General features: G+C 40.8%; 1 protein-coding gene across 1 annotated transcript in view; it reads right to left on the bottom strand.

The window, feature by feature from the left end:
• The window catches only part of LOC125426245, a 72,158-nt gene that overhangs the window by 23,470 nt on the left and 31,479 nt on the right, over positions 1 to 17,209 (bottom strand). The window contains exon 2 of the mRNA XM_048484506.1: positions 4,574 to 4,806. The gene's annotated coding sequence lies outside the window, so the exon portion shown is untranslated. The remainder of the gene's footprint in view (positions 1 to 4,573; positions 4,807 to 17,209) is intronic.

Genomic DNA, 17,209 nt, shown 5'->3' with positions numbered 1-17,209 from the left:
AAGAAGAACATGTTCAGCATTTACCAAGAGAAGCGTGGCTGCTGGCCAAATAGGTGTCCCCAAAGACAGTGTCCCGCTTAATGAATTGTTGTGCCTATGACATTATGGATGGAAAGATTCAAGATGGTGGGGATTCAAGGAAATCCATAATAAACATGAGGATGTATAACCAAGATCTGCTCACAGGCGGGGTGCATTGTCTAAATTCCTTTTGTAACATTTCATGCCTGTTATTTTAGTATTGTCATTTAAAAATAGAATATAATGCATAATGTATCCAGAGTAGTAGTGAAAAATTGTTACAGAGAGTAGAATCATAAAGATACACAGATGTATTTATGTGTTAGGATGTTTTACAACCTTCTATCCCTTATAATAGACATCATGCTTTTATGGCAATCATTTTGTCCATTATAGGACATGGACGGTACAAAGAATAACATTAATCATTGCTATATATGACAAATAAGAAACATTTATGTACATTCTGGGTTGGATTATGTGGAAAAGTTTATGGAAGTGGTAGAATAGATTTTCAGCAGCCTGCTGCTTCTCCCAAAATCCTCTCAGATTTAGGGACCTTTTCGAGAAAAACTATGAAGAAGGTGCAGTGAGCAGCAGCAGGAATCCCCTCCATCCACCCTCTATCTCTGGCAGTTTGTGTCTTTGGCAAAAGGAAGAGGTAATTTCACACGATTCTATTTTCAGAATGGTTAAATATTTGGAACTGATGTAGCAAACCAGTCCAGAAATATTTTGTTGTAGTTGTTTTTTAAAAAATTGAAGCTAATTTTTGTGCACAGTGTATGTGGTTGGATCCAAGGTCAGTTTGCACCAGCAGGTGGTTTTCACCAATTTACCTCTCACTGCAGCTCTCCCCTGCCCACCCCACACCATTCCTCGTGCAATTCCTTCAACATTTGGGGGGACTCAATGGGCTGCAGCCAGAGGGAAGTTTGGTTCTGCTCATGGAATTGCTTTCTGGGATTGGAAACCAATCTCTTGGATCCAATACAGCGCTCACACAAATTAATACTTCTTCCTAAATCTGGACATATGACTCAAGTCTCAGGTGAGAAATATCTGGCAGCCATAATTATACCTGTCAATTCTTGTCATTGTGTGATGCCAATGTCATATATTACGGTGGGGATTCAAGAGCTCCACACTCATGCTATACAATGCAACTGCTTTTCCTCACCACAGCTGTAGAGACACACTGCCCAATCTTAGCCAATTTTAATGGCAAGCAATTGGGCTGATCCACATATGCATATAAATCACAATGCCTTTTTTCTGAACTAATTACTGAATCGTAACTGGCATCTGAATGTGTCGCCAGTCCACTGAAAAACGCTGAGGTAATATATGAAAGTTCTATTCTATCTGTGATGGTCTAGTCATACATGCAAATCATCACTTAATTGGTTATACTGTCACTTGATGATGTATTCATAAGCTTCACTAAAGGGGAAGCAAAGAAAGACTTGCCTCAGCCTCTTTCTCCCACCAATTTTTGTTATACAATCATGTCACATGCTGCCTGGCATGGGGCTAGAACTGGGGCCACAATATTCTGTGTGATATGGGAGCGTGTTTTATTCATAAGCTTTCAACTGTGACTGCAGAATGCCAGAATGATGCTTTCTGAAGTCAAAAACAAGATCCCGTAATCAGAAACATCCTTGGAGAAAAGGAAATAAAAGGTCCAGAAAGCTATAAAATCAGCCAGCATGGAAATTAATAGAAAGTGCAGCGATAGGAAGGGAAACAATTTATATTGGACACGTCTTCCATTTGCTTGCATTCTAGTTGCAGTGGCACTCTTTCTGAATGCAAAATTAGTTGGATTCAAGAGACAGTAAAACCCTGCATCTAAAGAGGGTGGGAAATCCAGTTCAGTGCTCTGAAATGCTAGTCAGATTTAAACTCTTTGTCCACCTCCACCGGTTATCTGTAGGCAGGCACTGGTTATCTGTAGGCAACAGTCTTCCCCAGGGCCACAAAACAGACTTTTATATACTCATATAGAACCAGGTTTACTCAATTCAACTGCCAGCCCTATACATGAAAGCAAACAGAGGAAACCCACCCTCTATTCTTTGCAAAAGTTACAAGCAGAAAATTGAAACAATTCTATGCACTGATGGGGGGGGGGGGAGATGCATGGCTAAGGAGTGATGATAGAAAGGTGACAAGGACTTTTAATTAATAAACTATTTGCACCTTCTAAATGCAAAAACATCTTTCAGATGATCTTTATTACATTTTTCTCCTACCCTTTTTCATAGGATCTCAGAATTATGCATACAACTCCTCTTTTCCATTTTACCTTCACAACAACTCTGTAAGGCAGAGAGTAAATGGATCAGCATCACCCTGTGAGTTTCAGGGACAGCAGGGATTTAACCTTGGTCTTTGCAGTTATCCCAATGGCAACAACATATTTTATAGTGCCAGAGAATGTATTATAATGAATCAAGTTGGAAGATGTGCTTATGTTTTCATTTTCCTTTCGTAAATTTTACACAACTCCTTTTTGGTTTCCCAGTTAGATTTATATGGAATTTCAACACACAACACTCTACTTTTTGTACCCAACTACTTCCCCCCCCCTTTACTTGGAATATGTTGCTGCTACTTTTTTACTGAACTGTCTGAACACACCCTGCAGATCCTTCAGCATCACAACTTCAAGAATAGAAAATCTTAAATTTTCTGTTCCAGATTTTTGTGCTTGGGTATCTGACTTTTCCTGTCAGGGCAGGATCTGGGGCCACTGTGCCCCCCAGGACACTGCTATATTAACTTTGAGCAGTGGCGCTTCTGACCCCATTCAAACCAGCAGTGACAGCTGTGGACCCCCAAGCTGCTGCAGTAAGTATGGTGACAGAACCACTGGGTTAATACAGGAGTAACCAAAGTGCTGCCATTGAGCCCACACACACCTATCCAGGCAGCCACCGAGTATTGCTAGAAAGTGGGGAGAGCCAGGCAGGGCTGCTACCCAGCAAGCTTCTGATTAGCCACTGAAGATTTAATTAGCTGTTCAAATTTTTTAAACATTGCTTTGGCAGCAGCTGCTATAACAGCACAAGAATCTTCACTGTGTGACTGAAGGGTAGCTATTTGTGACTAGCTCTGCCTCCTGTGGTTGTGCCAGCAGGCTAAAAAGGGTTGGGGACTGCTGAGTTAACATATGGATCTCTGTCTAGGGTTCCGACTAAGCCAAAGGTAGCCTTTGACTTTCTTTTCGTTAAAAGTAGTTCCACAACTAATGGCAGCAGAACTTGTTGGACTATTCAGCCTTGTTTGCATGCAGTGGCAGCAGAAGCAGCAGGGAATTCTGGGAAGCTGCACGAACATTCTAAAGGTGACAGTTAAAATCAGTTGGTAGTGTTCTGTTCCCTCACTGCCTCACTGACTTACTGCCTGACTTGCTCACTCACTCGCCTGACTGACTAAGTGAAAAGATGTTCTCTGTGCTTTGTAAACCAAATGCTATATAAAAGTGCTCCAACAAAGATACTGTATCGCAACCAAACTGTAACAAACTGTGAGCTGTGCATGTAACTATATATATGTGATACTTTGTTAAATATGTATATACTGTATATGTTTTCTTTCTCAGTTAAGTAAAGTTCTCCTTATGCTTATGAACTTCTGAGGTAAAACGGCTGGTCTTTTGAGAGATAACTATTCTTATTTCACGTGCCGCACAATCCATATTTCTGCTCGTTACTTTGCTTGACAGGGTTATATATTCTAAATATACCTGTTGCCCTTCAGAACTCTCCCTGCCACCACCCAGCTCTGGTAATACCTAGTTCCAATTTTTCTAGGCAAACTCTTTCTTTGGTCACTATGACTACTGTAATTTCTGCTTGAACAATTATTAATGGTACCGTTCGGAACAGGCAGACCAACTAAAGAATTAGTCCAAGCAATACAACAGATCCTTCAATCTACATGCCTCTTATTATTTCATTTAGCTTCATGATTTAATTAAAAACTCTACAATTTCTCTGTGGGGGTAGTGCAGGCTAAGAATTGTTCAAGAGCCAAAATTCAGAAGCCTGATGAATAATCTACTTACTTCAATGAAGAATCTAAACAAGGAGGACTCAAATTTGCTCTCTGACATTTTGACATAGCTAACCAAATGTCTAGCTGTTCTTTGGTATTTAGACATCCACTGAACTCAGCAATACTGTATGGATTCTCTGAGTGAAACTTAAACGGTTGACTGTAGACAATTTATTCTTCTCTGTATGGATTCTCTAAATGCTAAGTAAAATTTTGGAACCATCAGAGAAGAGTCTCAAAATGACTAATAATGTCTCAGAAGCCACAGGGTTACTTAACATTTCTGTTGGTCATGAGATGGGGTAGAGTTGCCAAATCGGCAACCTGATTTATTTATTCATTCACTTGCTTTGAACCCTTTTGACACAGTGGGAGATGCTGCTGCTGTGAGGTGAAGTGGTAATACTGAGCTGGAAGCAGCAACGAAGGTGGAAGCATGTCCTTGCTAGTGTGCATCAAGAACAGCAGTATCAGAGGCAGAGGGTACCTGAGTCTGGATCAGACATTGTGCAGCTGCTGAGTGGTTACCGGAGCACCCACTGATGCCGAGTTCAAGACCAAAACACTCCTGGCCTCCAATGCCATGTCTTGATGTCTTCCAATAAGAACATGAGGCTCCCTTCCTCCTTGGTCTTGGCCTTCAATGCATCACTTCACTAGGTTGTCTGTCTTGCAACTCTAGAATGGGGCTTTACTGATCTGCATAAAACTAAGATCCTTCTGAAAGAAACAAAATAAGCAAACATCAAATGTAGAATTTGTCTCAGAATTCCACAGGGTACAACACAGATTCTCAGCATCGACTGGACAAGTCAAGCCAAGTCAAGCAAGCCTTTATTGGCACAGACAACAGTACAACAATAGTAAAAAGACTGATTAAAAAACATATACAGTACAGGAAATAAATGTTAAGTGGAGGGAAATCTACTGGCATTTAGTAATTTCCAGGAGAAAGTCTGCTACTATCATACAGAGAGAAGGATCAGGATTGTCCAGCAAGTAGTGTAATCTAAATAAATCGGGGAGATCGGATAAATGTAAAGGAGTAAGATTCACATACGTGGATCTGATTTCCTTGAATCTGAAACAGTGTAGTAATTGGTGGGCCAGAGATTCAACTGAGCCATCATTACACGCGCACAATCTTTAGCCTTTTCTTGCTTGTTAAATCTGCATGTAACAAGGCAGAAGGCATAACATTACAACCCTTGGCGTAGTATTATGGTCTAGTCCCTTGAGCAGTGGCTCAGCTATTAAACAATACAGGTAGTGTGCCAAGTGGCCCTGTCCAAATGGGAGAGAAAAATACAGGGAGGAGCATGTTTTCTTGGCTGCGGTGATTAAGGTAGAGAACTCTCTATCCAATAGTTGACCTTTTAATTTTCTATAGGCTTCTGAATAGGACAAAGGGCAAAGTGAATCCACTGACAGTCCAATAGAAGCCATTTTTCTTTGATTATGGAAAACCAGGGGTTGGCATGGGTGTCAGAAGCAGATGGTGGACCAGGGAATTACAGTCCGAGAAAAAATGGATTTGCAGTCAGAATCTAAAGCCCTCAGCCAAGCGGCTGATTCCAAGGAGCTTTGACCTAACTCTAGACAAAGGGCTGCATAGGGCATGCAATTTGGGAGTCCAGTTATCTTATGAAAAAAATTGGATTGAAGGGAATTCAAGGAGTGGTTAATAGCTTGAATCCAAATTGGGACTCCGTAAAGCAATCTCAAGGCGACTTTGGCATTGAAAAATTTGAGGGCAGGAGGAATAAAGGAATGGCCACAGCTGTAGAAGAAATGTTTGACTGGACACAGTTTTGAGCACGTTTGACCAAGGCAAGTGATGGTACAGATATATCCCCCCTTGTGTGAAAAAGATAATGAATCAGAACGACTGTTCAACACAGAAGGACGTTGACCTGTTTGTGAACACTCACTGGCCGCCCTAGTACAGACAGTTATACTATCTCAGAGCGTTTAATAATCATTTGAAGAAAGCAAGAGGAAAATGAGCTGTGTGACCTTTGTCTTCCCATATCCTGTAGGTCAGCATTATTTAAGACAACTGGGACAACGAGGAGCTAAACATTAGAGCTGCCAGACGAACAGATGGATGGATGAAAGCCAGCACAATCCATCTTCCTGCTTTCCCCTCCACAGAACCGAGTGACATTCAAACATTTCTCACACAGGGAGAAGAGTACATGGGCTTTTGGTCACTCTTCACTCAGCGTGAGCTACAGCAACATGCTTTATGGCACCAATTTACGTTTACAAGCAAATCTGTAAATGAGGAAGCACTATTAAAGAGGCAAGCACCATAATGGCCATAAGGCTTTTGCGGGCAACTGATACCTAAACTGGGAACTATCGCTATTTCCTTTACCTTGGAATACTTCAAATGATATGGCCTAACTGGGAACTATCGCTATTTCCTTTACCTTGGAATACTTCAAATGATATGGCCTTTTCATCAGAATGTGAAGGCCAACACAACAATTTGTATGCTTCTTTGTTTTCATTTTTTAAAAACTGAAAGTAGCAGCCACCTGTTCTCTGAATTGAAGGAGAGTTGCATGTTTTTCCCCCATAGGTTATTCCCAGGCCTAGTGCGGAAACCCAGTTATGTCATCTACACGTGTAATGACCTCTATCAAATAGGTGGGTCTTGGAGAAATCTCTTTTGGTGCCCTGCCGTTCTGTACTGCACTTAATCCCTAAAAGTACGAAGCCACCAGGACATCTCTTAGACCTCTCTAAAGAGAGAAAAAAAATTAAGACTGCACGTACCACGATAGCTATAAAACTCTTGGACTCATGTTATAACCCAGTTAGGTGAAAATGCATCAAATGTAGTAATGATCAACTTTTACTTCTTGAAAACATACCATCTGCAGACTGCAACATCTCAGAACTAATATCTCCTCAGCAATGGAGTCTCTTTTATACAGAGCTCCATGGTTATTTATCAGAGGAGGAGTAACATAAAAAACAATCAAGGACAAGACTTGCTATTTGACTACCTTCCCTTAATTAACCTCAAATCTACAATAATTGTCTTTCGTATAATATTTTGCCTTTGGTCTTTCACAATTAAGGTTTTAGTCATATGAATAGGAATCTCTTTTCTCTCACCTCCTCCTCTATATTCCCTCATAAAGACGTACCAATATCACTGATTGTTGAAGACAGGACAATATTTCATGCAGCAAGGCGGTCTTTCATGTGCTACTCCCCGAGGTCAGATCATTAAAACTCCCATAACCGCTAAATCCCTTCAGCAAGGTCTATCTTTGATCTATCAATCAAAAAGCTCTTCAGTGTTGGGTCCGCATGTGAGCTACTCCACTTTGACTCACACTGATGACAAATTCATTGAAACAGAAACCCAGTGACACACTGGTAGTGGAATATTTATAAGGAACACAGCAAATCAGAATTGAAAGCTCACTTTAAAACTAGTTTCCTTGTTAAACATTTTATGCTGCATATGTTCTTAGACTTTATTTTCTTCCTCCTAATATTTTCCTTTCAATTAGAAGGTTTCTGCTTCCTTCAGTGATTATACTGTAGCCATTTGGGGCAACTTAATTAAGGTCATTTTAAATATGTCATTTGCAACCAGGTAGCTCCTACGTTTTTAAAATGATATTGTAAACCCATTATGATAGTGTCCTAGAACAAACCTTTATCAGTACTAAGTTTCCACACAATCAAAACCAACTTCCTGCTGGTCTAATTCAATGTCACAATGTCACATGTCACATTAAGAATGATTTCATATCATATTTCTTCACTAGTAGCTGGCCAGCCAAATGATTCTGATGAAACCGCCTATTGAAGGGAGAACTTTTGGAGGCAAATTGTATTCATTGAATAGGTTTCCCAAACAATTCCCACAATTATTTGGCACTACTGGGGATAACAACACAACTTTTTCAAATCCTTTTTTCCAGCATTTTATCATTATACAGCTTGAAAATTCTATTCATCGTTCAATGGAAGCTATTTGTCCCACTCAAATTAAATTTAGCACAGAGAATCTGCCTTATAAGGTTTACTGTTTGGGTGAATTTCAGAGAAGAATGATTGAGTAGGAGCAATTTAAAAAAATGTTGGTTTTTTGTCCACCCAGAGCATATCTATAAACATATATTTTAATAGTTTAGCTTGACATTTTTGTATCTCATGCAATACTGAGTGAATATGATACTGAATCCCATATACTTGAGGTCCACGAACTCAGAACACAGTACCACCACTATCAAATATATCATAATTTATCAGCTGACAGAAACAGGATTTATACTTTATTTCATTTTATACACACTGTAAAAACAGGTGGAATAGCTTTTGTGGGGTTTTATAATTTTGAGCTGTACCTGGGGTGGGGGCTTATGATTTCCAATGCTCTCCCACAACAACAAAAACAGAAAAAAACAGAATAGCAAGAGTGATGGCTAGGATGAATTCTTCTTGTGACATTAATTAGTATTTAGAAAGAGGAAACTGAGTTAATAATTTTATCACCCCTACTATACTCCTTCACTAATCAAAATACTGATACCCTTGATGATCACCCTTTACTTGCCTTGTTAACTGTAAAGGGGAAGCTGTTACCATTACTCTGGAAAAATTATCCTTCCTTGAAACTTGTACTTCTTGCGAAATATTTGACTTAAACTCTTATTTCTTATTCCAGTTGCAAACAAGTCTAGATAGAACAGAACTAATTCCACAAAAGCTAATGTAATAAATTTTTAAGACCGATGAAAATACCACAAAACAGTGTGCAATCTTCCATGTTCTCTAATTAGAAAATACCTATCTCCTTCTATAAATGTCTCTCCATCCTCTCTTCTCCTTCTGTAAAATTTTCCAATTAGAAAGTATCTCCTTCTATAAAGGTCTCTCCATCCTCTCTTCCCCCTTTATAAAATTCAGATTACAAGCTCTCAAGAGCAAAAATCTACCCTTTTTACTTCTGAAATGCTATGAAATGGCACCCAGGCATACTTAAGTACGCAGCTTTTATACAGAAGTTTGTTCTTACCATGTGTGTCAGTAGCAGGGCATGTCGCGTGATGGGGGGGGGAGCGACTTTGTGCAGAATCTCTGCTTTCTATTATTTAAAACTTTTTAATCTAAAGATTAAAGACTAGCCACCCAATGCCTAGTGCGGATTGCAGAGATGTTCATCGGGGGATGTTTTGTATTTTTGTATTTTCGCTGTTTTGTATTTTCGTTGTGTGGACACAAGGCACAATGTGTGTGCACGATGACATTAAAGTTATTCTATTCTATTCTATTATGTAGCATTTAATCTTCTAGAATGGTATAAAATCACTGTACACAGAAGTATCGAATCTTACAATTTTTTTACAGTTTCAATGAACTCCAAACATTGTTCAAGGAGAGTTGTGAAATTTTTTTGGGGTCAAATACTGTTCTCTAGCAGTGAATTTGAACAAATGCCACCCAACAGTAATCTGATAGTTAAATCTCTCATGTTTTCAGTTTTCTTCTGGTGGTCACTTCAGCAACCTTGTAGCTTAGAATGGATTTATCTCCAGACCATGGAATAAATTTGTCTTCACTGTGAGGCAGCTCAGACAAGACTACGCATTGTGTGTATCAGAAAGAAAAAGTGTTTGTGGAACTTGGAAGTGTCGCCATCCTTCCCAGTGGGCACAATGTCCTACCTGACACATATATTTTGAGCACTATGTTTGCACAGGGTAGCACCAATTCTGCCAGACATTCTTCAACAATGGTGTGGCAGCGGGTCTGCCTTTCAACCTAAATGCAACTTAGTGAGTTATGACCATGACTCTCAATAGACCACTGGCTGATTGCCAGCCTCCATCTCTTTATATGTCAGAGTTTCACAGAGGGGGGCACCGCTCCGAGTGCATTCAGATATTGAAGAACGGCACAGATCTTCCATCCTACAAACAACAGTACCTACTAGCAAAACTTGCTGATGCAAAGGTGAACCAGTAAATTTTGAAGACGATAGGAAGCAGTTACAAAAATACTATATCCTTCTCTGTCCACTCCCCCACCCATAACATTCACTCATGCGAGCAACAAAGATAGAGGGAGTAAGGATTGATGGGATAAATGGGGCAACCCTGACCAATACGAGGAGTGAGGTGCCTGAAAATATTCCTCAGAGAGAAAATATTGAAGTATAATTCAGTAGCTGCCAATTGCCAATTATTTTAATTAATATGTATCAAATAAGGGACACTTATATTTTCCAATGTAGCTGTAAAAATGTCTTGGACCATCTTTAGAGACTCACCGCGCCATCCAAACCCAGAGGTGGTGGGACACGGCACCAGTGTAATGCCGCCCCACTGCCTCCAACAGGGCTTTCTGGCAGCGCAAGGAGCTCAGAAAAGCTCGAAAACTTCCCCACCACCAGAAAGCTCCATGGGGTTTCAAGGACACACACCACCAAAAGGGTGACCCATATCCAAGGGTTGGTGCACTGTGCAACCAGCCTTAAACTCTGGAAGGGAATGCCCAGGCCCCCAGGAATGCCCCAGCCTGCCCCTCCCCAAATACTTGTTGTCTGAGCAGGATGCCAGCACAGCACTATCACGGACTGGACTTCTGGGTTTTGCAGCGGTGGGACTGCAGGATGTCCCCCGGGGAGAGCAAAGGTGCCAGTGGAAGATCGCACCATTTCCTTTCACCTTTGGATGAAGCTGTCAGTTTTCTTCTCTCATCCATGTTTCTTTCTCCTTCTCCTGATTGGATCTCCAATTTTCCCTTCTTTGTCCTGTTCCCATTTTTCATTTCACTCTCTTGCCTATGTCCTCACTATCTCAGAAATCTGAGGCCAAGACCAGAGTTTCCATACCTTTATAATCTCGATCTGTTACCTTCATTCACAGGCAAAGAAAGCCTGCCAATATAAATAAGCCAATACTGTGAACCCTCAAAAGAAACAATTTGACAACAGAGTGCCCGCAGATGGTCAGCCAGTCTCTAACCTCCCATTTTTACAGAGGCGAGCTGAAAAAGCTGCAGTGGTACAACAGAATCAGCATCTAGATTCCAACATCTTGAGGAAATTCCATTCTGGGTTCCAGCTTTCCCACAGGGTAGCGATGGCACTTGTCAAGATAACGATCATTCTGCTGATGAGTTTAGAGTGAGGACAGATGGTAACTTTGGCTATGTTAAGACTGTGCAGCCCATTCAATACTATTGACCATGGGCTGCTGCTTCAGCAGCTGAGGGATGTTGCATGGGGAATGACCACCGCTGCTAATGTGTTGCCTACAAGATCAGTCACTCTCTGATGACAGATGGTGATTCATTTATCCCCATGAGGCTCAAAATGTGGCATTCCTTAAAACTGTCATTCTGTGTTCCACGTTGCTCAGTGTACATGTACAGTCCCTTGAGGAATATCGTGGTGGCTCTATTTGAATATCACCAGCATCGGCCTGAGAATTCCTTGCCCTCTGAGCACTGGCAACTCTGCTTCAGAGAAATGCACAGGCAGAAGGGACACTGGCAGCAAGGGGGAAAATGACAGAAGGATGTCATTGCTTTCCTCAGGCCACTGCATATTAAATGGATCTAGAGAAGGTGATGGGTCATGTAAAGAATTTGGGTAACATTCTTGATAACTTAGGTTTTGCAAGTATAAACTAACAACATTGCTTCAACATGGAAGTCTATAGTTGTTGGTAAGAATGATCAAAATGAAAGCAAACACTGCAGCCTGTTCTGCTAAATATTGAACTTGAGCAGTTGCTTACCTGCAGTGTGTGAGTGTGGATGAGTATATGAAAGTAATACAAGGAAGGCAGAATGCTGTGCTGATCACAACTCTGCTCACTTTTCAAGAGCGAGGCCACAACAAAGCAAAACAGATGCTTTGTGGGAAGAAGGTCCAGGTTCAGTCCATGGAACCCCCATTTAAAATGACATCAAGACTCCGAAAGACCATTCAAGGTGGAATAGACAATACTGACCAGAAGGCCCAACGTCCTGTATGTCTCCTCAATGTTATGATGCAGGATCTGGCTGAGATCTGCTGCTCACGTGGTTACATCACAAATTTATCTTGGGTGCACAAACTGCTGTTATCCAATCCTATTCCTGCTGCATAATATCATAGCGCTGCCTCGGCACAGTCTTGAAGCTAAACAAAAAAAGGAACAAAAACAGGGGCAGATCTATAACTGCATTCAACGAGTTCCCATGTTCTTCTCACATAAGAGGCTTCAGCCTGAATGTAAATGAATGACTTACACCACTTGCAAGTTGAATGAGAGCAACATTTCCAAGGCTTGCCAGCTGTACTCTACCAACTTCAGTGAAAGTTTTATCAAATTACTCCAGCTGCAGACTAGTGCCAGTGTGATGTCAGTAATTTCAGAACACACCCTTCTACTAATCTTTATTTTTCCAACCAAGCTAGGCTAGCCTTACTGTGAACACCACCAGCATTCATTAGAGTTCTGGGGTGCTGCTGCAGCATGTGCCGATGCTATGGCTAAGATACAAGCCCCTACCGCTTCCAAATGAAAAGCCCAAAGCAGCATTTGGCAAACTAACTTCTCAGTGATTCAGCCAATGGCCCTGGCTTGCCTAAAAGGGCACTGTGGAAAACTCCAGGCTTATTAAATTTAATGAAGAACGCAGCTGGTTCCTAAATAATTCACTGCTTATCCTGAGCTGCTGCTGTGGTAATAGGAGCTCAGCAAGACACCACTTCAAGACACTATTCTGTACTGCCATGTGTCCAAAACCAATGTGACATAAAAGAAAAAAATGCATCATGCAGAGATACTGAATGTGGATTCAATGTATCAACAGGCATGATGATCATGGACCATGATAATCAGTAGTAAGTTCACTGATATACTACGATATACCTACAGAGTATTTGGTCCAGTCCATATCTACACCACAGAATGCATATTGGTTTTACTACCCAATCCTTCTTCAAGGAACTCAGGGAACTGTACTTCTCTAATAGGGCAGAAAGTAGGGATCATGAACATTCAGCGCCCTTACCAAACTACACTTACCAGAATTCTCTGAAGGAAGCCATAACAAAACTAATACAAACTTGTAACTGGTTTATTCATAAAATAACTTAGTGATTTCATTTCACTTATTAGTTTCGTATGCCACCCTTTTCAGGGTGGCTTCCAACATTTGCATAAAAATAGAACAGCAGTTTTAAAACAGATTTTCTGTCCAATACCAGCATTTCTAAAACAAGATAATAATTTAATTTACAATAAAAACCAGGATGAAAAAAAGAAAAGATGGAAGGGATGGAAGGGGAACCAAGATGAAAAAAAAAACAGAGCTGCCTCAACTGTAAACCTGATGGCACAGCGGTCTTACAGGCACTACGAAATTACATCAGGTCTTGCAGGGCCTGTGTTTCACTCAACAGAGCATTCCACCAGGTTGGGGTCGGGGCTGAAAAAGCCCTAGCCCTGGTTGAGGCAACCTAGGGCCACTCCCCACTCACCATAAGCCACGGGGTCACCTCTTTAAAAGACACGAGGAGGATGGACGTTCCCCACGTCACCAGAGCTCACTGCGCAGCTGCCCTTAATTTGCCGCTCTCCCACCTCCTTGCTGCGCGGCAAATTAGGTCCTCTGAAAAGAGCAACATTTTCAAAAACCCCGCAGGTGCCGCAGGGGGGTGGGGAACTCCTACGGCTGTTTACGCGGCTGCTGATTCGGCTTCCTGACGCCGCAGCTTGTCCTGGACAAATCAGCAGGAAACAGGAACTGCCATTTTGTTTTAGGGAGAGGTATTCCTCGCCAGAAAGTGCTTGGGGGGGGTAATTCGAGAGACGTGTGCACAACAAGACGTGCCAACATTGCTCTTTTTTTGCTCTTTTTTGCTCGGAGCTCCTACTTCGTTTTGGCAGCTTGGCGAAAGTACTTTTGAGTTAATAGGAGCCGAACAACTCAAAATTCAAAATTGGCACACTGTTATACCTGGATTTGTATGTAGACATCATTTTACAAAAGAATTCAAAGCAACATTTGCTCAAAGTTATTTTCATTATTAGTATCACACATGTAAATCCACTTACATAGCTAACCTTATTCTAATATACTATAATAAGAGAATTAAAGTGCATAATATATAAAATGCCAGTGTCAATAAATCATCAAAATACAATTTCATCATTTAGTACAGATATAATGACCCAAGGTCCATATGTGACTCCTAAATGAGTAGTTCCAAAAAATTTTTTTCTAGTATGTCCTATTTTTTGGCATGGTTTTAGATGGAACTACACAATTATTCGTGTGTATTAGCAAACAGTCATTCCTACCTGGGAAAAAGTCCATATGAGATACACTGTTCAATTCCAACAGAATTTTTATATCTCCCATTGTTTTTTTTGTATGTTTCCAAATTGAACTTCACAACAGGCTGATATCTCCTGCCTTGGGTCCATTCATAGGTGGTGCATGGAAAGGCCAGAGAATCTTGCATGAATGCGCTTTTAGCGTCTGAATGAGTTTTTTGAAGGTGTCTTCCTCCAGTATACCCGATTTTCAATGGCGATTTCATCCTGGGGTAAACATTCTTCTACAGTGTCATCTGAGGGGAAGATGACACTGGCAAACTAAGAGATAATCAAGCTCGATACTGAGAAGACTACAACAACATTCAACGTCAGTCTTATTCTATAAAATTCTCATTTCATCAACCATCCTGAGATGAGACTCAGGCACAAGGAAAATTATCCTTCTGTTAATGATTCAATTGGAACAACCACAAACAATGGTACTCATTTCTGTTGGTGATGTGTTCTTTTAATACAGCCAACAATTGTCTGAATACGATGGCTCATACAAAATATGGTTTATCCATAAAAAAAGAACCACGGAAAGCTCGGATAGAAGTCACATATGGTTCTGTCATACTATGAATTATTACAATACTTATTATTTTAAACACTATATATTATGCACTTTTATTATAGTAAGGATATTTGATAGTGTCAAGTGAATTATAATGATAAATAACAATGAAAAAATGGCACAACAATGCTGAAATACAATAATAATCAAGTCAATGAGTAGTTGAACTGATTCTATTACGTATTAGCAGCACACTGTTTTCTATTTTGTGGGCTAAAGTGCTGCTGAGCACAGGGTTACATTACGGTGTAAGCCGAAACCAATATTGCACCATTTTTTCTGCCCAAACAATTTTGCAGCAGGGTAGTGGCGTCAGCGTATTGGAATCTTAAAACAGTTCGAAAGCTTATCCAAGCGAACTTTTCGGGTCCCAGCCAATCCAAAATGGGTGCCCATTTTGGCTGCAACTCCCGCGTGTAAATGATGCACCGCGTAATGGCCAATCGAACCGGCTGGAATTGCCTCTTTGACTCTTGATGTGGAACCCGGCTGTTTCCTGAATGGAAATGAGTGGGGAACAAATGTCTCGTTGTCAAAGAGCCACGGAGGCTTTTCTACGAGGGGTCACTGTGGGGTTGCACTCAGACGAGGTAAGTGGGGAGTGGCCCCTAGACAACCTCCGGGCCAGGGATCCCCAGTAGATTTGCATTTATTGATCATAGCAATCTTTGGAGGACACAGAGGGATGGATGGTCTTGTAGGTACGTGGGCCCCACACTGTTTAGGGCTATAGCAACAAAAAAGAGAAAAAGAAATACAATTATGGTTTGTTGGCTGGTGCTTGTGGCAATAAGATCCCACCATCTGGCCTATCTTCCAGCAAATCAGAAGAAAAGGGATAGTTAAAAGCCTGTATGACTTAAGAATCACTGGAGAAAGAAGCAGGAGCAAGGAAAGAAGAACTCAATGCCACAGTTGGGTCATGCACAGAACAATCAGGGTGAGGTTGTTTGGCATTGAGTGACTCCACTCAGGGTAGGAGAAATATACCCCCAGTGGTCCACAGAACAAAGGCATTGCAAGAAGATGGAAGCCTGGTGGACATCTGGACATGCCTGAGGAAAGCCTAAAAAGGGGTCATTAGGAGGGAGCTGGGGGTGCTTCCCAGTCCAACCCAAAGCTATTTTGCAACTGAGAGATGTGGAATAAAGTAGTGGTGTTTTCTGTAACCTCTGCTGTCCTTCCTCTCATTTCTTTGCTCTGCACCTGGGCAATAGATAGAGTCCATGGACATGAAATGTTACAGTGCTGTGCCTCCTGTGTAAACACACCACAGACACACACTCACACACACACAAGTCCAGACTCCCACTACAATACCAACTTGGGATTTCAAACGAAATGTTGAATTTTGTTTGTTAATAAGCTTGTACAAATTGTAGTTTCTCAAGCCATAGTTTTTTGAGTAGTATCACATCTTAGGCTCCCTGGTCATAGTGACAGCAGTACAGGACAAAGCTACTTGCTGAGTGAAAGTAGGAGAGTCAGAGAAAGCAGACAGGGTTTGTGTACAACCTGAGATTTATCTGCCACAGTTTATCGTGATATTTGAATAATACATGACTCTCAAGCTGTATTCCAACACATATTAGAAGATTTAATTTTACCAGCAACTTCATAAAAGGCATTTCAAGATTGACTGCAATATTGCAGATCAATACAGAATAAACAAAACCTATACCAAATTTCATTTCTCCTCTCATGACCCCCAGCCCACTCAGAGAGTCATGACCCACTAATTCATCATACTTATAATACCATAAATCAAAAGATTATAGTATACTCTTTTCTGGTTGGCTTTAGGACAAACTCAGTTCCTCCTCAACTCTTTTACATTTGCAAAGCCATAAGAATAATGTTTAAATCCAGGTTATTCAAGGCTACTACACTGATATTCTGATATAAATATCCAGGCTTTCTGGACTTCATATGCTTTAACCATCTGATGTGATGGTAAGAGAATCAGGAAGGTTATGATAAAAATAATCATCTATTTATTTAAAATGTTTCTACTGCATTTTTCCGCATAAATATCTTTGAGGCAACACCATTATGAATGACTTCCTATGATTACATATGAAACTTGAACAAAGGAATACATGAAGCTGCCTTATACTGAATCAAAGGTTTGGTCCATCAAGTTTGGTACTATCTACTAGGCGGTTCTCCAGGTGGAGTCTTTGCATCACATATTACC

Source organism: Sphaerodactylus townsendi, linkage group LG02 (assembly GCF_021028975.2).
Source record: "Sphaerodactylus townsendi isolate TG3544 linkage group LG02, MPM_Stown_v2.3, whole genome shotgun sequence".
Taxonomy (NCBI): domain Eukaryota; kingdom Metazoa; phylum Chordata; class Lepidosauria; order Squamata; family Sphaerodactylidae; genus Sphaerodactylus; species Sphaerodactylus townsendi.
This window is presented reverse-complemented; position numbering and strand designations above follow the sequence as displayed.